Source organism: Harpia harpyja, chromosome 18 (genome assembly GCF_026419915.1).
Source record: "Harpia harpyja isolate bHarHar1 chromosome 18, bHarHar1 primary haplotype, whole genome shotgun sequence".
NCBI classification, from domain to species: Eukaryota; Metazoa; Chordata; class Aves; order Accipitriformes; family Accipitridae; genus Harpia; species Harpia harpyja.
Window position 1 is genome coordinate 26340464 of NC_068957.1, and position 20756 is coordinate 26361219.

The following is a 20756-nucleotide window of genomic DNA, read 5'->3' on the forward strand; positions in this document are numbered from 1 at the left end:
GAAGAGCATAAACCAGCACTGTGGTGCTAGTTGTGGTGCAGAAGAGTTTAGGTCTGTTGAAACCTTGAGGCCTGTCATGGCAGAAAGGGCTGGGGTTGACACAGCTGCCTGCTACATTTAGGATCCACTGGGGACAAAACCAACCCTGAAATAATAGACTTTGTTCTCTTTTGAAGCTGACCTCAGTGATAAAGATCAGGGTGATGTCTGTGAGTCATAAGTAGGTGCTTGAGAGAGACCACGGGAGTGTGAGTCATAACGAGTAGGACCGTGTTTGTCCAGAAGTGCACAGTAAGCCCTACTGATAGGACCTATTCAAAAAGCAGAACACAATTTGCTTAGGCAATGTTATACATTCATTAGTCCCAGCTTTGTACAAACTCCAACTTCTTCAAAATATTTAGCAAGAAATAGTTGCAACAAAAAGCCCAAAAGCTTAGTATTAAAGTTTATCAATATTGTCAAACATTGCAAAATTTGCTGGTGGTACTGTCCTAAAACAAGTCAGTAGGGTCTTGGGATTTTTTCTTAGTTTCTGAGTTTTCAATGCTAAATGCTTTCAGAGAGTTTGATTTATCAAACTGGGTTGGGCACTCTCCCTCTGTCATTCCCCCCCACCCTGAGATACCTCAAGTTGCAGATCTGATGTGCTACAAGTCAGTGACTAAAAATGCTTACCAAGCATTAGATCTTCAAGTGGGATGATTTAGAGGGAATTACTTTAACTAAATAGCAGAAAGGCAAGAAAAGCAATAAGTAACCTTGCTGCAAGTGCTGACTAGGAATAACTGTCCCAAAACAAGGAGTCTTCTCCAAACAACAAGGCTTCAAGAAGCGATGGACTCCATGGCCTAATTCAAAAACAGATTGAGCAAACATGCATTTTTCACTGGCTAATGGGATAGAGGGAAGTTAATCAGCAGCCTTATTAGTTTGTCCTCCAACTTCAAATAAAAAAAAAAAGATTCCTTCATGTCCAAAGAAGAGATTCTGTATTATGGATAATGCTGCCCTTACCCATGATGTTGTGATTACAGTTGCCAGAATCTTTGTTAACTGAGCAAGATTATTGATTAACAGCTGGCTAGTTAATGCTGTGGAAGAGAACAGCATTGTCTTTGGCTGCAAAGAATAAGGAGCCAGGGCCCAATTATCTGCCTTTACAATGCCCAGAAACTGTGCCAGCACCACTTCTGTACAGATTTGCCATTAGGAGTACCACCGTGATAAGCACTTCCAAAACTGGGGTGGAAGGGAAGTCTGACAGCACAGGATCAGAGTCAAGTGTTCAGTAACGATGGGATGTGTTGTTCAATACCTTGCTGGGTTTTTGGAGAGGAGCAGAATATGGACAGGAAGGCCCCTGCCCGAGTGGGAGGAAGGAACCGGTCCCCTCAGTGTGCCGCCGCGTTGCTCAGCAAATGCCTCACTTGGGGTATTTGACAAACTGACACTCTGCACACTGAGTGTCAAACTCAGCTTGTCAAATACACGCAGTGCTGCACTGCAGCTCTCAGTGGGGGTTGCAGATGTCTTCGCTGGGGTGCCATCATCCTGGGCAAATGAAAAGGGAAAAGAAGGGCTGAAGCTGCTGTTAATTTCAGAGGCTTTATCCAGTTAGCAAAAAACATCATTATCCCTCCTGTATTTCCCTCTCCAACACTTTTCTTTGGGTGAGAGAGAACCACACAAGCAAGGCACTGCCTTCTGCTGAGGAAAATGCCCACTACATTAATTCAAAGGCTGAAGCTCTGTGGACCTGAAAATGATGCCAAGAGCTTCAGACTAACCTTCTGCCTTAGCTATACAGCTACATTGGTAGCTTGAAATATTGACAAAATGTCCATGCAAACACTTAGCCGTGCCATTTGGGTACAACATCACGAAGACTGATGTCTCTCTAGACACACAAAGTCTAGACAAAGACCCACAGAACACATTGCAGGGGGAGCAATTTTGCATTGGACAGAGATAAGGGCGTGATAATTTAACAGACTTCACAGCTTTCATTTTTAACCTCCTAAATTTAAACAAGTTATTCAGGCTTCTCACATTTAATTCCTTCTATTTGGGTCCCTGTGGTAATTTTGCATTTAAGCAGTCACGTACGCCCTAATGTCCTTGTGTTGTAAGGTACTTCAGCTAAAAGCCTAATTCTAGATATGTGAGTATTTCAGTTGTAACTGGTCTGACAGATTCCAAAGAACATAGGACGGGGCCTCTCTGTTTAACACACGTTGGTGGCTGCGTGCATGCCAAAGACAAAATTTCTATTGGCAGGAATAGGCTCAGGGCTTTACCTCTTACTGTACCACTAATAGCTAAAATAAATTTTTTTTTTACCTAGACCTAAGATCTGAAGAGGCACCTCTTCAAGCCTGTCTGAAAAAGAGGTACAATTCTGCCCCTGGGCACACATGTAGGGATTCATCGTTGACTCTGTTGGAGACAAGGTCAGCCACCAGCACTGACTCAAAGTCCAGTGCCATATCCAGTTCGCTTTTGCAAAAAAAAAAAAAGCATCCATAGCAGCCTCTTGTCCCTGCAAACATCAGTCCCCATCTCTGCCTGCCAGCAGAAAGATCACTGTTAGGCAGAATCACTGTAAGGATCATGATGCTAAATGAAAACCAAACTTCACATAGGGAAACAATGAACTTCTTAGGGAATGAAGTGAAACTTTCCCTTCTGTTGTCAAACTAACCCCCTTCTGCTTCATTTCCAGCAGACAGAAAAAGCCTCTCCTGCAATAAATGGAGCTTTCCACTCCCATACGCTGGCATAATCCAGCCTTTAAGGGTGAACGTATCCCCCCCACACACACACACTATTCTTTTGCACAAAGACCAAAAGGTGCCATTGGTTCCCATATTCTTTTAACAAGAGTGTGCATTAAATGCAGAAATGCACTTAAAGAAAACTGAATAACAAAACATACACAAGAGAAGGTATTCCTAAGTAGTACTGTGCTCTGTGTCCTTCTCAGATGTCGACCATTCAGATTTTCAGTGTAAAAAGAGATTTTAAATTCTGATACCATGCAACTTTCCCAGAAAAATTCATCATGGCTCCTAAACCACACCCCTTCTGCATAACACTATTTTAATGTCATTCATATTCTCTGTGGCCAGGTCCAGACATAGCTGTGTTTTAAGCACGGTGCTTTTAGATTTCTTCCCAGTCCTCTGATTTTAATTTCACAAGACCAGCAGCACTAGTTTGTGAGAAAGCAGCTGTGCTAGTTTTAGTATCAGAATGAAAAACTAAAATGGATATGTTTGTTAATTACATTTTGGAAGGTAGACCATTACAGACAGAAAAGTAGAATTCAGGTGAAGTATATTAACAGCACCACACAGCGAGTAATTTATTAACCCTTTTCCATTTCTAACTTCTGTGACTTTTTCACACAGATGATCATAGGATCCAATCTAACATTACACACATAAAAACATACCTGGAAAGGGCAAGGATTTTTCATGCAAAAGCACAAAATAAAAAATGGTAATGTCAAATACACATTCTTTATATGTGCTCCGAAACCAGCAGAGAGTGAAATAAGATTTAACAGCAAGGGAACAGCTACAGCTTTAAAGATAAAATCAGTTTCTAGACTGGGTTACTACAAAGGCTTTGCAATTCTTATATTCCCCCTGCCCTCCACATTAGGCCTTTGGTGAGATGTAGATAGTGAACAGTTATTTGTTCTGGCTCCTAATTCAGAATGAATTTCAACCATGGTAGATAAACCAAGCAAGTTGCAATGGATAAAAGAAGCACGTGTATTTTGTGAGCATTAGAAAACAGTGTTAATAAGCTGATTTAAGATCAGCCTAGCAAAAGACATACTGGTTTAAACACATTTAAAACCAATTTCTGTTATCCCTGTCAAGCTCTTGCACCATTGCAGTATGAAGCAGCCAGGCACCAGCCGTGGGAGAGGGATGCCAGGCTGTGTTCAGGGACCTGGGCCTTCCCAGCCTTTTGTCACCCTTGTGCAAAAGTTTTAATGTAGCCAAGGCTCTGAGTTAACATTTCTTAATCCAAAATACTCTGATCTGTGGGTTTTAGCAACAGACCAGTCATAAAGACACCTGGGTCCTTGTCTCAAGTCTTTGTCAGTGCGGTTGGTCCAATTACTCTCCTTCCACATCAAATTCTGCTGTACCATGAAAAGTAAAAGTTTTTTTAACAAGCTCTGAATGGTTTGCATTGTTGTTGCTGATGTTAATAAAGCAGGGATATGCTCTCTCTGCGTAAAAACGATTTTCAGTGAGAGTTAGACACCGCACACTAATGACAGCACAGGGGTAAAAGAAAAATGAACCTGTCATCCCCAAAAGGACTCTCAGCCATATCAAAGTGTGACAGGGAGGCCACACAAAGAAAGACTGAGTGGGATCTTCAGCACGTATCAGTGACCAGACAGACCTCCCTCAACTTCATTGCTGATCTCTAACAGTGGAAGATCTGGCCTTGAGAGGGAGAAAAAAAAAAAAGAAAGAAAAAAAAAAGAGACCACTGCTTAGCACTGCTTCTGCAATTGCAGTTTAAAATAATCCCCCATTGTGGCTTTCTGAGGGGAAAAACAGCCACTCGAAATGTTGCTGTGAGCGACAGATAAGAGGAGGTTACACAGTGGAGATAATTCTATCAGCAGATGGGAATGGAGCTCGCTACCCCACCCCGTAATGATAGTATCTGATCTGAATGGATTTGTCATTGCCAGAGCTTCTGCTTTCAAGCTGAAGTGGGTATTTCCAAGTAAAAGCTCAGTGTTATAAAAGCAACTGAGCAATCAACTGCATAGTCTGAGGGGAAAACAGAAAGACTTCTTCTTCCCGCATTCTTCAGTCAGTCCCTTATCGAAGCCACAAAAAGTCCCTCCAAGCTGCATCTCATCTCTCAGGTATTTTTACAGGGCTGTCAGACTGCTCTGGACCTCTTGATGAAAACAAATGGAAAGTAAAATTATTGGATAAACTTGACTCTAAACCCAATAACAGCATGCATAAAAGTCTGGCTGCGTGGTTTTGACATGCTGAGTAGCAGTACCCCAAGATGCAGGCTGCAGCCATTTCAAGACAGGCACTTATGCAGGATTTGAACTGGAATCAAGGTCATCTCTGTTTTCCACTTAGTGAAACCCAAACCGTAGCCTGGATTGAAAGCAAGCATCCCCACAGATCTGTGGGCAACAGGGTCTGCTGAAACCCTGGCCATCAGTAACCTTGGGGCATGCTTCTCCTTGGGGCTGGAAGCCTTCGTTATAAGAAAGTCAAACTCAAATGAGGCTTTGCTCATGGCAGACTTCCACTGGATGCCATCCTGCTCCATACAGGATCTTCCTGTGTTCCCAGCCCGGCAGCTGACACTGCTGGGAGCTTTGTCTGACAAACGCTGGAATATTGGCTCAGTAAAGTGAATCTCATCTATCAGGCAGGCTCCAGCAAAGCCTGGAGCTGCAGGCCAAAGGGCTTGCTTCATCACAGGCAAGCCAGGCCATACACCCAAGCATAGTTCTCTGTAGCACATCTGCTAACTTGGATGAGACAGTTAACAATACAAAAGCAGAGCAAGAGGCCAAATGGTGCAGACAGTTAATTAGTAACTCCTGCTCCTTAGCTGGCAGGTGCCAAAGCAGCTCCATGGCTGCCTGCTCTGCTGCAGGGAGCAACCCCAGGCTAAGGATGCTATTGCTGCTGACGAGGCCAGGCTCCGCTTTCCAAGAGGGCTCACGTGGGCAAAGGGGGAGCCTTCTCAGTGGCATACAAATCACTTGTTCCCCAGCATGAGCTGTGCAACAACAGCGCAGGGCAACACCTTTTGTGACACCCTTGTCCCTGCCCTCATTAAAACCAGGAGGTGTCAGGCAGGAGGTGATGCTCTCTCCCTCCGGCTCTAGAGTGACTGGGAGGTCCCTTGCCACCTCAGCCCAGGCTTCCAGCTGTCTTTGGGCTGCAGTTTACCAGGCAGTGTGGTGAGCAACTGCCCCGTCCTAAGGAAAGCTCCTGGAAACTCTGATTTGGTAAGTACAGCAGCTGTCCCAGCTCTGGAGAGGATCTAGGTGACAGACACCCTGCAGTGCTCCAGTGTAGACTGGCCCCGAGCAACTGTGGGAAGCATAAAACCAGCCACATGTTCCCACTGCCACCATCCGTACTACCCTGTCACCCCAACAACCCCACAGCCCTGTGTATGCAGATTTTTTTCCTTGCTTTTGTTATAAGACTAAAAGCAACCCCTCCTTGCTCAGCTCAAGCTGGACGTCCCCCCTACCTAGCACTGCTTCCCGATAAAATTCTACTCCACCTTGTCCCACAAGTCCCAACTTCCCCTTCAAATCCGTTCCAAAAAGTGAAAAAACATAATTCAGCACTCTCCCTCGCAGAGAAATATGCCCCGCTACTAACAAGAAACCACGCGGTTTCGTACCTCGTACCTCGACACCCCCCCGCCACACCCTCCCACTGCCGGCGCCTCAGCATCGCTGGCGGGCTCCCCCGGCACCACTGACCACGCGGCTGCGGGAAGCCGAACGCTGGCCTCCCCTCCGCCCCGCGTGGAAAACACCGCTGCCGCCGCGCGAGTGCCCTCCTTTCACCTGGTCTCCAAAGCCGTGCGGCTGACGGTCCCACAGCTGCCCCCAGTCCTGGGGAGATCGTCCCGGAGCACCCAGGAGCAAAGCCGGACCAAACTCCAGGCCCGGGCTGGCTCTACGGGACAGAAAGGCAAGGCACCGGCCACGGTCCCAGCTGCCCCACGGCTGGGTGCACAGAGCCCGTTGCGCACACAAGGTGCCGTTCCGACAGCCGGCAAACGCTTCAGCAAGGAGGTTGTGGGTTTTGGCGACAGCTGTGGGAACGGCTCGCAAGGCTGGGAACCAGAAATGCTGCAACCGGCGCCTCGTGGCTCACCCAAAAGCACCCGGGAAGGGCCTGATAAACCCCCCATTACCTGGGGGCTGCTGGCCGCATGCCCTCCCACAGCCCCCGCACTCACCTGAGCACTGCGGCCCCCACCCCAGCGCGCCAGACTGTGCCCCCATGGCTGCTCGCGCCCCCGACACCTGAGGGGAGGGGAGAGGGGTGCGTGGTAAACCTTCGTCCACTGTCCTGAAGCCATCGGGACAGCGAGAAAAGAAGCTGAAGAGCGTGCTTGCGCCTGGCTGGGACACCGTCTCTGCCTGGTAAAACCCTCCTCCATCCCGCAACTTCCCCTGCTCTTTCTGCGCTGTCTCATCTATGACTAATTTAGATCAAAATCTCCCTACTGCCAGCAACTCATCTGCAGCGTGTGCGTGCGTGCGAGCTGGGGGGAGCACGCGCACATGCATCCCGGTACCAAGTAGGGCGACATGCATGTCGCTATTGCTATTAATTGTAATTCATCCTCATCAATGAATCACGGTCCGGAGGGCAGTGCTTCCTGGCTAGGACCGGTGGCGTTCGCATCCACTAACCTACCCTTACCAGAGTACACCTGGCCCAACACCACCACTTTTCCCCTGAAGGGAGACAGCAAAAAGCTCTTTGGGCTCAGGCAGACGCACTCCCGACACCAAGGGGAGGCAGTCCAAACCCAAGCTGGCTTAGTCCCCCCGAAGCTTGAGGTGTAACATCGGGTGGGAGGACAGCTTTCTGCATTGCCAGGAACACGGACACCACGCGGGTTTTGGTGTCCCAACCCCCGTGGTCCTTTGGGACCTCCTGGAGGAGAAACGGGAGGTCACCCCTAAAGGACCTATCCTCCCGTCCCCAGCCACCCCTTCCACCAGGCAGGATGGGGAGCTGGCACCTACCGTGCTGAGCCAGCCTGGCCCAAGGCGAGCGGGGCTGGCACGGGGGGCCGCGCAGGAGGAGCACGGTGGGGGCACAGCCCGGGCACACAGCTCGTTTTTGAAGGGGCTGCTCCTCCTTCGAGAGGAAGCTGCGAATGGGGAAGATAAGGCTGAGGTTAGATAACAGGAAATGTCTGGATGTGAGTGACAACACGTCCAGGTTGTGAAAGCAGCTCTCCCCATCCTGCCGCTGGGGCGCAAAGCTCACAAGCGGGGCGAGAGGCGGCTGGGGGAGGGCACACACCTCGTGCCTGCGTCCCGCGCAACCGTGTCACCTCGGCAGGCCTGGGTCGCATGGAGCTGGTGGCCACCCTCCTCGTACCCCAGCTGCAGGCAACACAGGGCAGGTCACCAGGGAAGCTGTGCCAGCAGCCGCGCTGGCTGTCCCAAGTCCGGCCGGCTCACGGCCACCCAGCCTGCGGCGGTCAGGCCCTGCGCCCCCGGCTGCGGAGGACCGGAGGAGCCATGGGGAGGGCCGCGGCGGAGGGCTGTGGAGGCAGAGACCACCAGAAAGGCTTTGGCTGGGGACACGGGCTCATGCCCGTGCTCTGCCCAGAGGGATCTCTTACCCCTCCAGCTGCGTAAGGAGCAGGGAAGCAGGGCTGTACTCACTGCGGAGAGCCGACTCTCCAGCCACTGCAGGCAGTTTTGCTCCAAAAGGCTCCCGCAGGGCTCATCTCCCTTTTGAATGCACGGATGCGGGCTGCGGTGCCTCTGTGCCTCTGTTCCCCTGTACTCAGGTGGGCAGACAGGCTTTGATTTCACAGTCGCAGTGCCTGACAGAAGGCAAGCACTGGTCCTGTGCCCCTGCCACTGCCAGTCCCTCCGCATACCTGCCAGTGTCAGTTGAGGTCCCTGTCTCTGGAGCAGCTCGACATCCACAGCACCCGCACAGAAAAGTAAACACCAGTGTTTAGAGTTATAACCAAAGCAAGTTCCACTGTTTCTCACCTCCTGTCCTCTCCTGGACTGCCTGCAATACAAGGTGCTCTAAGGTACGCACCCCATCGTCTCTTAGTGCTATTTTCATCCAACCCAGCTGGGAGCAAGACTAGTCAATGCAGCCCTGGAAACAGAGACCAACAATCTGGCTGTGCTCCAGCTAGCAGGACAACTAGCAATGCAAAAGCCAAACCGATTCAAGCCAAACCATGAACTTTAGAGAGACGTTCCTAGTCTCTCTAGGCCAGTAAGTTATATAGCATATTTTGTAAGGCCAGGACTCATTAAAAATATGTCACTCTGTGTCTGCATTATCCCAAGCATGTTTGCCGTGAGCTAGCCATGCCAGTGTTATGGAGACTTTGGGATCCTTCTCATAGGATCAGTTTTCTCGCCCCCAGCACTCAGCTGGTGCCCTTACTTCACAGTTTTTGCCTCTCAGGTTTTCCTTTCCTTGCCTCCCCACTGCTGTCCAGCTCTGCAGCCAAACTGCATGGAGATCCTCTCGTGCTCGCTGCCTGGGTCTGCATTAATCCAGCAGCTTTCAGTTATGTTATCAGCATGCTTGGGCTGCAGCCACATATTTTATTATGTTCCTGCAGCTCTGTCCAAATCCCTGATCTGGAAAACACTTACTTATGCCTCCAAGTAACTATGCACACTGAGCTCCCTGGGAGTGCTCACAAGCTACTCCTGAGCCTGCATGCCAACACTAGTGAGGCCAACCTTCCTGCTAAAAGTAAAACCTGGCACTTGTGCCTGAGGGATAGTTAGATAATGAGGAATACAGTTACTGTGCAGTTCCTCTTTCATCTGCCTCTGTTTTAAAATATACAATAAAAGAGGAATGGAAAAGTCTGGGTGGTTTTGTTTTGTTTTTACTTTGGTTTTAATTGGGGCAAAGAAGTAGGTTTGTTCATGTAGTTTGTGCAGGTTTTTTCTGGGCTTTCTTCTTCACTCTCTCTCTCCTACTTGTACCCAAAAGTCTTTGAAATAGGTGAACTGAGGTCAAGGTCTATAGAAAAAAAAAAAAGGGCAGATACTTTATTTCCATTCTTTGTGGGGACTCAGAGCAAAGAAAGTGCTAAAAAACAAAATGTTTGGTTGCTCTCACTGGAATGTAAGTCAGTGCCGAATTAAAAACAAAATCATGAGTAACTGAGAACACCCAAAGCAAATACCACTACGTTTTGTAATTTCTAAAAGCCCAGACCTAAATTCAGTTCCAAAATCCTCAGTCCACATCCATCTCTGCTAGAGATCTTCCCAATTATCTTCTCAAACAGCAGCAGTTAACTATGCATCTCCATTTTCTGCTACATGAACAGAAGATTTGAAGCAATTACTCCTTTTCACTAGTTTCTACATCAAGTTTGCAACATGATTGATAAAATACCACAGCTTATTTCTGATCTTGCTTATATGTCATCTACATCTATGGGACTCCCTGCACTTTACTGGGATGAGTTCTGATGCACAACAGTGTGGATCAGAATTGATTCAGGCCCCCAGGCAAAGAAACAAACTCAGGACTATGTATATGTATGCAGAATGCATAGACTGTTCAAGTGCTTTCATTAGAAGAACAAGAGCAGTGTTGACATATTCCTCCACAAATTAAATTGCCCTGAAAGAACTGCAATGCTCAGAGCAAGATTGGCTTCATCTTCACAGCAAACATCCCTGTACTGCTCTAAAGTTAACTGTTGAAATGCACTGCATTTGTTACTCAGGAGGTCAGAGCAGTTCATGAAAGTTATCTTTTTTTGGCCACTGCATCTCAAAAATGAATTGTGAAAAGCATCAAACATAGGGTATTAAATCTACAGATAGGCTGGTAGATAAAAACAGCCCTCTGGCAAAGGTTGTGGACCCCCTGCCTCCAAACTGCAGACTCAGGTCCTTTGGATCTCAGGAGTTGAGGAGACTCTTTACAAGTTTGGTGATCTTGTCCTGCTCATTTTTGTGGCATCTGGCCACACCTGGTAGCAAGCCTTGTGAATCTGGGATCTGAGTCATGTGGAAAAATGCTCTTTGGATATTTCATGCTCCCCTTGGGTGGTCGCACAAATTATTATTGACTTTACATGTCCAGGGCAAGAAACAGACTAACTAAAAAAAAAACAAAACCAAAAACAGTAATGAAGCTGAATCAGTGTGAAAAGCAGCAAGACCCTTGCACGCTCAATAAAAAGGCCTAAGGGCATGTCCGCAAACCTCCCATTAGAAGCTGAGATTCTTCACTGTCAACCTGCATTGAATCCCTTGCCTGCATCACATGGCACTATCCAAACCAGCTAGCTTAAACCTTATTTATGTATGCCAGAATGAGCTTCAGTCAATGAAGACTTTCTAGCCAACATGCCACCACAAACCTGAGACTCATTAACTGGGACAGCAGGAGATCAAGTGTCTCCCTCCAGCCAGGACACCCTGCTTTGCAATGCACCTAATTGCTGCACAGTCCTATAGGCCAATATTGATGTCCGAGGTGGATGTTTCACAGCGAAGCCGATTTCCTCCATAGTTTGCAAATGTCACCACACTACCCCACTCTGTGCAATAGCCTTGAATTGCACTCAACATTTCCTAATCAAGCTAGTTTTTTCAGTATGTTTGCAGCATGCAGCTCTGTGGCTTGCTCTGGGAAGAGGAAGAAAGGAGGTAGAGAAGCTGGGGGGATTACAGACTGCCAACAAATACTGTTTCAGAGGTTTCTGCACACTGTTCCCCAAACCACAAAATTTTCTTGGAAAACAACTTGAAAAAAGCAGCTAAAATGAGTCACACAGTCCATTTGATTAGCGTGCAGCAAGTTCTCTCACATTGTAGTTTCAAGTGCTTATACTTTTTACCTGCCATGGAGTAAGGCATGAAGGTTTAGCAGGTTTGTACTGGACAGACAAATTGGGGCTTATACTGCATCAGTGCTGCTCTGCACTGATTAATCCATTCCAGCTTAGCCAAGGCCAGGTGAATGCAGAGTTTGGTCCATTGGTCAGCATATCTTCACAGGATGCCAGGAGATTTTTCCTTGGGACAGTTCATTGCAAAAATATCTTCAAAGGCAACATACTCCTCTTGATGAAGGAATTAAAGCTGTGTGTTACCAAGTCAGGCCTGATTCCAGCCATCAGTGACTGTCTTCCATTTCAGTTTGCTCAGTCAACCTAGTTCTGCCATCCAGCAGCACTCAGAATTGAGACCACTGGTTTTGAAGCCACCATATGGATAGATGCAAATACAAATGACTTACATCAAACTCAAAAATACCAAACCACTCTCCCTCAGGTTCTCCTCCCAGGTGAAGAATACTATTTACTCCTGCATTGGCTAACTGTTTTAAGTATCATTTTCAAGTTATTTTCCTCCATCCTTGGGTCTTGGAGAGTTTTCAGATTAAATCTCAAAGAGCTGGTTGCTGCCAGACTTTCTCCCAGGCTGTCTCTGTGAAGAGCAGTTGCTGACTTGCCCTGCAGAACGGTGTCAGTGCCCCAGGCTCTGAAGCAGCCAGCAGCAAATCCTCCAGCAGTCAGCTCTAAACACCACCCTTGGCAATTTGTCCAGATGTTGCTGAACTCTGACACTTCTAATCATTACAGGTGCTCTTTGGGCAAAGCTGAGGGGTCCAGTGTGAGCCTAGCATGAATACACACAGGTGAAAAACAGTACAAAGAAGGTCTTTCACGAGTGACCACAGTGGAGCGAGGGGAGGAGGAAATGGGAGACCAGGAGCAGTCCTGAGCCTTACATCTGGAAGCACTCATGGTGCTGGATTCTCCAGGGAGCAAGATGGGGTAAGTGTTGTCACAGTTCCTTCCCTCCAGAAGATGGTTCATGAAGCCACAGCTTAGCTCTAGGCACTAAAAAAAAAACCTACAACGATGCAGGAAAAAATGACAACTATTCCTTGAAGGCTGAGCTGTGCATGATGGAAGAACTCACTGGGGAGATCCTCCTGCAAGCCTGGCCTTTAACCCCTGCAGCTGGGCACTGGGGAGAAATCTCTTCAGCCAGCAAGCTAGGTCAGAGACATTGCATCCTCCCCACCAGTCTGCCTGTGGGCACGAGACTTCATCACTAGTATGCCTGCTTGCTAGTTCCCTCAGCAAAACGCATGCTTGGCCGAACCCTGCCTCACTGGCTAACCTGGGCTTTGAGTCGCATGAACACCTTGTTTCCATTTCTGTTCTTGACCTCATTCAGAAAAGAAAAAACAAATCAACACACCGTGCGGACCTTCCAGTTTTGCTGAAAGTGATATCTCCCTCCCTTCCTGCCCACTTTTCAGGCGGGCACACAGCAGTGAGAGTCACAGGCTGGACTTCAGCAAACGGAGGATGTTTCTGTTCATGGTTGATTATGCATGTCACACTTATTTTAGACCTCTGGTTAAGAAAAAAAGAGAGCGCAAGAACAAGACAGACAAAAACCAGGAGGTTCAAAGCTGTTTTTCAGATGGACAGTGACAGATAAGAAAACCCCATTAACTGTCACAGCCATTGGATGACCCAAAAGATATCCTGTACAGCATACACTAATAATAATAGTATACAATGAATAATAGTAATGTTAATACTGTAATTCTAAAGAAGCAGAAAAATAGCACCAGCCAGAGATCAAGTGGGTTCAGGTAGCTTGGATTCATTCTTATTCCATCTTAATTAGCACATCTAGATTTTTATACAAGTGGAGGAAAACCAGACTTCCTTTTGTTTTCCCCAAGTCTGCCATCCCTGTTCAGTCAAGACCAGTTCTCTGTTCACAGGTGCTCAGTAAGAATCACAACCTTGCCTAGAGGTTTTGCCTCAAAATAAGCTCGTATTGCAGCCATCTATCTCCTTAATTCCAGCACATCATTGAAAAATAAAGCCATATTTTGCCATATTTACTCCCTCAAAGGACTATCTCTTCTCTTGCAGTAATCTTGTTATGTGGCTAGGTGAAGAGTAAAGTCTTACTCTGGGTGTGAAAGATTGATAGACTTTATCTCAAAGAAATTAGGCGCTATGGAGCTGCACTTTATTCACTGCTGATGTCAATACAGTTACTCCATACACATTATCCCTGAGAACAGAATCCAGCCCTGGAATACTAGAAAGACAGCCATGGATTCAGATTCACTTTTTTTTTCTTTTTTTAACATAAAATTTTTTTAACAAGCATTTAAGTTGTCAAAGACAGACTTGTGCTGATTCTTTTTCACAGACAATGAAGGCAGAGAGCGACTGCACTTCTGATGCTAATTGTTGTTTTTTACTGAACATGCTAAATTACTTTTCTGTGCATATTACTTTCAGAAACTGCGTGTTAGCCAAGTTTCTCTGCTGCCATTTTCTGGAGATCTTATCAAATGAACATCCTGGGTACAAAGCCCTGCTGATTACTACATGGCATAAAAAGCAAAGGCCTATGTTAAACTCACTGTTTGCTCTGCAACTACAGTCTCTGAACTATGGCAGGCTCTCTCCTACATGGGAGAGATGGGAATGCATCATGAAAAGCAGCTTTGCAGAGTGGTCTTCTGAGGTGATGGTCTCAGACTGCTCCCCTCCTGTTGCTCAAGGGGCCATTGCTGGCAAAGGCAATTGGCAAAGCCAGGGAAGAAAAACACATCAGGCCTTTTAAGTTCAGAGATACTGCTTCTGAAATGCTCCTGAGTCACAGATAACTGGAAACTGGGACTGCACTAGAGAGATACCAGTTGCCCTGTTCTTCCATTCTTCCCTTGGCATCTGCTGCTGGCGAACCCCAAGCGATAGGGTGCCGGGTTGGCCAGCCCCTTGTCTAACCCAGGGCAGATGTTCTGCTCTTCGGTTAAGCCTCAGAAACGACTGCAGAAACAACATGGGACCAACAGTACCAGGAATACCTATAATACCAAAATGTTGTGTTTATCAGTCCTGCACTCCCACAGGCAGCGTCACCAAGATGTTAGCGTTTGCATTCTCAGACCCTTCACTTTGGGCTTCCGGGAGAAGGCAGATGTGTAGCTTATCACTCACCCCACTTTTAGCACACAGAGGGCATTTCAACACTGCTGCCTTTGCTTGCAGAGTCATTGTCGTAGGGAAGTATGTGACCACTGGGCTCCAGCTCACAGCTAGCATGCTGTGTTGCTCAACAAGTGACAGTTGGGTTTACATCAGCCATCATCCTCTGTGGCAATGAAGTGCTTCCCCAAGACCAGAGCTGCTCTTCAGCTGCAGAAACCATTGTAACAGAACAAAAGGGGGTTTTACTCTACAACATACATCTGTCTCTCAGTCCATGAGGTATCATGCTGCTGGGCCTCCTTGTAACCATTGCATCAAACCTCTCCTGTTTGGACACAGAAGATCTTTGTAGCTGTTGTCCCCAAAACCCACCTCTCATAGCAGGATCACCTGCTTCATCAGACCCCTTCACAGTAGGACAAGAAAAGCCCAAACAAAATTGCATGGGTTGGTACAATTGCCAACAAGTTTTGTAAAAGCGGGAGCCCTGTTTTTCGTAAGCATTGCCTTGACTGCCTGCAATGTTTCCCACCCTTCCCAAGAGGAAAACTATACTTTGAAAGAAGATCGCAGTCCTCATAACCTGGGCAGTCCTTTCTCTTCTTCTGAGACTCTTAAGGGAGTATTCATTAAATCATATGCCTCCACACTATAGCTAAATGGGAATGGACCCACCAAACAGACCAGAGTATCTCCAACACCCAGTATCTATTTCCAGCACATCTTCCCTCTTGTGATGGAGGTCTTGAGACATTCCGGGGCATTTTCCACTCTAGTGAAATTCCATCAGCACACCTCTTCCCACTGCAATCCTTCACATGATACTGCCTAGAGCAGTGAGGCAGGCTGAAATGCCAGCATGTAGTAATTGGGGATTTCTCCCCCTTTCCCAGAGCATCTGAGTTGTTTGATATCCTTTACTCAGTCAGGTATGAATCAGAGACTCCTTCAGGCAAGGGCATGGAAAAATAAGAAAGGAAAGAGGTTTTATTGAACCTAATGGCTTAATCTTATCCCAGGATGTGAATGCCAATGAGCTTTGAAAACCCTCAGTCTGAAAAGTTCAAATATATAAACAAACGTCTCTTTTCAGAGCAGCTTATGGAACATTGCACAAATCCAACAAGGCACATAGAAAGTGTATTTTAAGCAGCACCCCAGCCTTATCCAGACAGTGAACTTACACTTGGCACCAAGAGGGACAAGAAATTGCCCATCAGAGCACATTGCTTGAGCAGGGTATTAGTGTCAGAGCACCGATTACCCTGCTGAGCAGGTTAAAAAGCCAGCAGGCACGCCGGCAGGCCATCTCTAGCCTGCCTGCAGGGCAGATTGGCAGTCTTGATAGGGTCAGGGCTGTTCTCAGGGCTTCCTGTCAAAGGCTGAGTAAATATGCATGTTGAATCTTAAAATTGGAGCAGACAGTGTAACTTTGTGAGGCAGGGTAATTTTTCTAAGCAGGTAAATTTCTAGCGTGATGAGTAGGCTTTGCACATGCGGTATTCTCAAGCAAAGACAAAGCTGCGCTAGCAGTTTTGTATAGGGAAACCTCAGTGTAGAATGCAGCAGGGCCCAGAGACAGGCATAAACATTTTAAAAACTGCTCCACTGGGTATCACTTCTATATGCCATATTAAGGTTTTACCTATGGATTTGCAACTTTCTAGTGGATAGAAAGCCAAATTTAGGGCGACTGATGCAAGAAAGGGGAAAGAAACATGGCAGGGAACATGCCATGCACCCAAAACCCCAAGTCACTGCTCAGCGCTCCCATTACTTGCTGCTCCAGCCTCGCCTCCTCTAGAATCGAGTTTGCATTGTCCTCCTTCCCTCTCCACACCCAAACCAATCTGCTCACTGCACGCCCAGATAACATAGCTGTTAAAACACGCAGCCCATCCACAGCCGTGCCCTTGCTCGTCGAGGTGGTCGCTGGGAGCCCCGAGGGAAAAGCCACGCACTTTGCCCAGGACCGGGGGTTCCGGAGCCGTGGCCGGACCCGCCCCACAGAACAACCCGCGGGAGGGGACCTGCGAGGCGGGCGCATCCCCCTGCCCGGAGGGCACCGACCGCCGCCCGCCCAGGCCGAGCGGCCCCCCCCCCGCCACCGCCGCCCTCCCCGCCGCCGCCGCCGGGCGTCGCTGCCGCTCCGCTCCCGGGGCCGCCCGCCCCGCCGCCCGGGCTCCGGCTCCGGCTCCGGAGGAGCTGCGGGCCCGCGGCCCCGCCGGTGCTGGAGCGCGGCTGAGGCAGGGGAGCGGCTCTCGGCCCGCCGGGGCCGGGGGAGAGCTCCGGGGGGGGAGCCCGGGTTGCCCTCGCCGCTGCTCCGCGGGCCCGAGAGCTGGCAGCTGCCCGCGTTCCGTGACGGGCGCTGCTGCTGCGGAAGCTGCGTGGGAACATTCTTTGCGGTCCGAGGCTTGCGACGTCTCCAGGGAAAGAGCTGCTGGTCAGAAAAATACGGGGAGGACGTCTCAGTCCGGGGGCTGGATTTTGGTTTTAAAGTCCATCTAAAAAAAAATAATGCAAGGAAAGATCTGTGCCTGCTTGCGGGCCCGGCAGACGGGGCAGTGGAGCAGGAGCAGAGGCATTTTCCCAGGCAGCTTCCAGCAGTCCGGCTGAATAACTGCTTCTGCTGAAGCAAAAGCAGCACTACTGAATTCTTCACCCTGGGAATCGCCTTCCTGCCAGCTAAAATGCGACCTTTGGTATCATTATGTCAGCTACAGCATTCTGCTAGGACCCGATTAAGAAAAGAAAGCAAAGAAGGGTCTGCTAATTACAGCGATCACAAGATCCTGGTTCCTGTCGACCTCCAAACAAAGCAATGACCAAAACCATCACAGCCACTGCCTGCCTCATCCCAGCACTTCTCCGTAAAGCACGACGTGCTTTCAGAGACCATCAGCAACAATGTCCCATGGGAGTGTCCATGGCAGAGGTGCTGGGTCTGATGCGGGGCCACAGGGCACATATGAGAGGTGAGGTCCTGACTCTACCAGGGCCCATAAACAGGCAGGGGGAGGCAACTTCTGCCTCAGAGGACTTGCAGACTACAGAGCATGGACAAAACTGAGGCGGCAGCAACCACCGTGATTGAAGTACCAGGTATAGGATCACACGAGTGATCCTCAAGTTCAACCGCTGAACTGTTGATGACAGCCTCAGACCCCCAAGGCAAAGTGCATCTTAAATATAGTGATGATTTTTAAATTGCTCAGCTCCTAATTAAGACACTTAAAACTTATTACTCCTACTGTTGCCACAGTCTGATGCCAGGCACTTAATTTAACTTCCCAAGTTAAGAGCCTATCTCCCTTGCTAGGCACATCATTGATGTGGAAATGTAGATCCCATTTTGCCTAGAAGCACCTCCAGCAGATGCACCATAACTGCTGCCTATCCTATGCTGGCCTCTGGAGAGGCCTTCCCTCCTGCACGGACCACAGAGAGAGTCAAGGCTTCCAACTTTGGCTCCATTGGAGATGCCTGCATTACGTAGTGTAACTACTCTCCTTCTGTTTCCTCTTTAAAATATTCCAAACTGCCCATATCATACTTGGGTGGCTCCTTCTTGGGCCCCTTTGGGAGCTCATGCACAACTTCTCTAGAATTATGCTTTGTGTGATGTCCAAAGGTGGTCTATACTCCCCATCGTTGCCTTAATGGAAGACACGTGCAGGAATCCCTGTATGATTTTTACACCCCAAGACCTGGAGATGCACACCCAACCTTCTCAACTTATATTAGGGGTCAGAAGCAAGTGACAGCAAGTAGACAGTCTCACAAGGACGGGTACAGGATCCACTCCGCAGTGGCAAAGCAGACTTCCAGCACATGGAGGCAGAGCAGCTTTGACTGTCAAGGCACAGAAATCAGCTCTACCATCTTTCTCCCATTGGCATAGCTTTGCATCCTTCAGCCTGACCCTCGCAAAGTTCCTTCTTGCTATCTGGCAGTTACAGTCCCACAAGTTTTGCAGGTGTTTCCAGTTGGGATGAGCACTGTAACAAGTTTTATGCTACTAATGCCTTAAGACAGGGGAAACTTGAGGAACAAAAGGGATAGGTGAGTGAAAGACCACGCCACGCAGCCAGCACTGGGCACACAGATGCAGCATCAGCCACGGTGCGAGTGAGTACTCACCACTGGAATGTCCTGCAGGAAAGGGGCTGGTGGCAGTGTCGGGGCTGAGAGGACATCAAACAAGGTGAGAAACTGAGCTGACCCACAAGCTGCTCGCACCCTGAGGGAGGGAAGCCAGCCTCCAGGGGAAGCAGGGCCGGCATTTGGCTCTATAAGTAAGTGCAAACAGGTGGGTTTGGCTGGGCTGCGAAGAGTGACAGCAGCTGCAGATCACAGTGGAGCAGGGGCAAAAAGACATTATTACTCTGCAAGGACACCTGAACTGAATCATCAAGAGTATATGCACTTCAGAGTGGGGATCAGAGCTCCCGTGAGCACATGGGGAGGGAGAGAAAAGGATAATGCAGACAAAATGGCAGTACCTGTTCTGTAAGCTGCATGGCTGTGCCAATGCACCTTGCTCCTGCAGCAGACCTGGAGCTCCCCTGCAGATCTGTGTGGGGCTCTGGCTCCTGTTCCTGGCGTCCTACGAGCTTTCCTGCTCACAGCTGGAATGGGCACCAGAGGTCATTCATCCCCTTTGAGCAGCTCCCAAGTCACACTGTCACTGGTGCAATTTGTCAATGAAAATGTGTTCTGCAATGTCATTTTCTTGGGGCATTTCAGTCTCATGGACTGAAACATTTTGTTTCTCTATTCAGGGCCACATTTTTTCACTTTAATCAATCTTTTGGAGATCAATAAAAATGTATATGGATACTGAGCGGGGGCATGGTCTTCCTCATATTTCCTTTCATTTATTTGATAAAGTGAAAGGGTTCTCCGGTTTCTTCCCATATATAACATTTTTTCACTTGCTAAAACATGGGAAGAATAAAATAAATGCATATTTCAGATACTTTTTTCTTTCAGCTATGGGTTCTTTGCCTTTTGCATCATGTTCCCATGAGAAAAATAAAAAACATTGCTTACTTCACGTGACCCAAGAGTTTGGGGTTCTTTGTCTTTTAAACCTTTTCTCACTTTATACAGACACACACACTTACACACACACACAGAGTGTGACCATAGCTTGAAGGCAAGTTCGTCTTCCACTATTTTTTTAGGTCACATAAAAAAGATTAGAAGCATTTTACTTCTGTCAAAATCCTGGCTTTAGCATCTCTCTTGAGCTTGCCACACACTGAAAACGTTTGCCCAGTTAGATCGTACCTTCCCTAGACCTGCCACTTTTGGTGGGTACCTGCTAGGCAGAACTGGCCATCGGCCTCAGAGCTAACATGCAGCTCTCCTCTCCCTCCGTCTGTGCTGTGCAGCAGAGAGAGACACAGGGCCTGAGGCAGATGACAAGTCTAAAGGGGCTTCAGTCCTCCAGGGCCAGAGAGGCTGGAGAGAGGGCAGGAGCTGTGGTGGCCGTGGGAGCTGCTACCAGGGCAGCTGGGGCTGCTGTTGCTGCTGGCAAGCTGTTCTCCCGCCCGTCCAGTCAGAAAAGAGGTCCCAGGGACCACTGTGGTGAAAACTCTTTCTGGCAGGGAGAACTTGAAAGACAAACACCCCTAAATCCTTCTGCATTTCAGCTGCGGGCCTGTTTTAAATGTATTAGCAATAAAGTCTGACAAGGTCCAGTAAAGGCTGAAGTGGCACAATGGCACTGCTTCCCATTTTCTTTCATTCCTAGCTGGCCCTTATCAGGCTTTAAAGGAGAGGTTTTCTTCCAAAAGAAAAGCTTCCTCCCTCCTAACCTGTAGCCCATAGCGCAGCACAGCAGTGCCCTGGGGAGTCCTGGATCGCACAGGGTTGACTGGACAGCCTGGGTGCCTGCAGTCGGACGTGGTCCAGCCAGCACAGCCCGGCACTGATGGGCAGGAGGCAATGTGCCGGCCATCCCACCTTGCAGC

General features: G+C 48.3%; 1 long non-coding RNA gene across 1 annotated transcript in view; it reads right to left on the minus strand.

The window, feature by feature from the left end:
* Positions 1 to 333: 333 nt before the first annotated feature.
* LOC128153810 (uncharacterized) overlaps positions 334 to 20756 on the minus strand; it is a 275250-nt gene continuing 254827 nt past the window's right edge. The window contains exons 2-3 of the long non-coding RNA XR_008239108.1: positions 7802 to 7835; positions 334 to 1554 (exon numbers count right to left, since the gene is read on the minus strand). This is a non-coding gene — a long non-coding RNA (uncharacterized LOC128153810). The remainder of the gene's footprint in view (positions 1555 to 7801; positions 7836 to 20756) is intronic.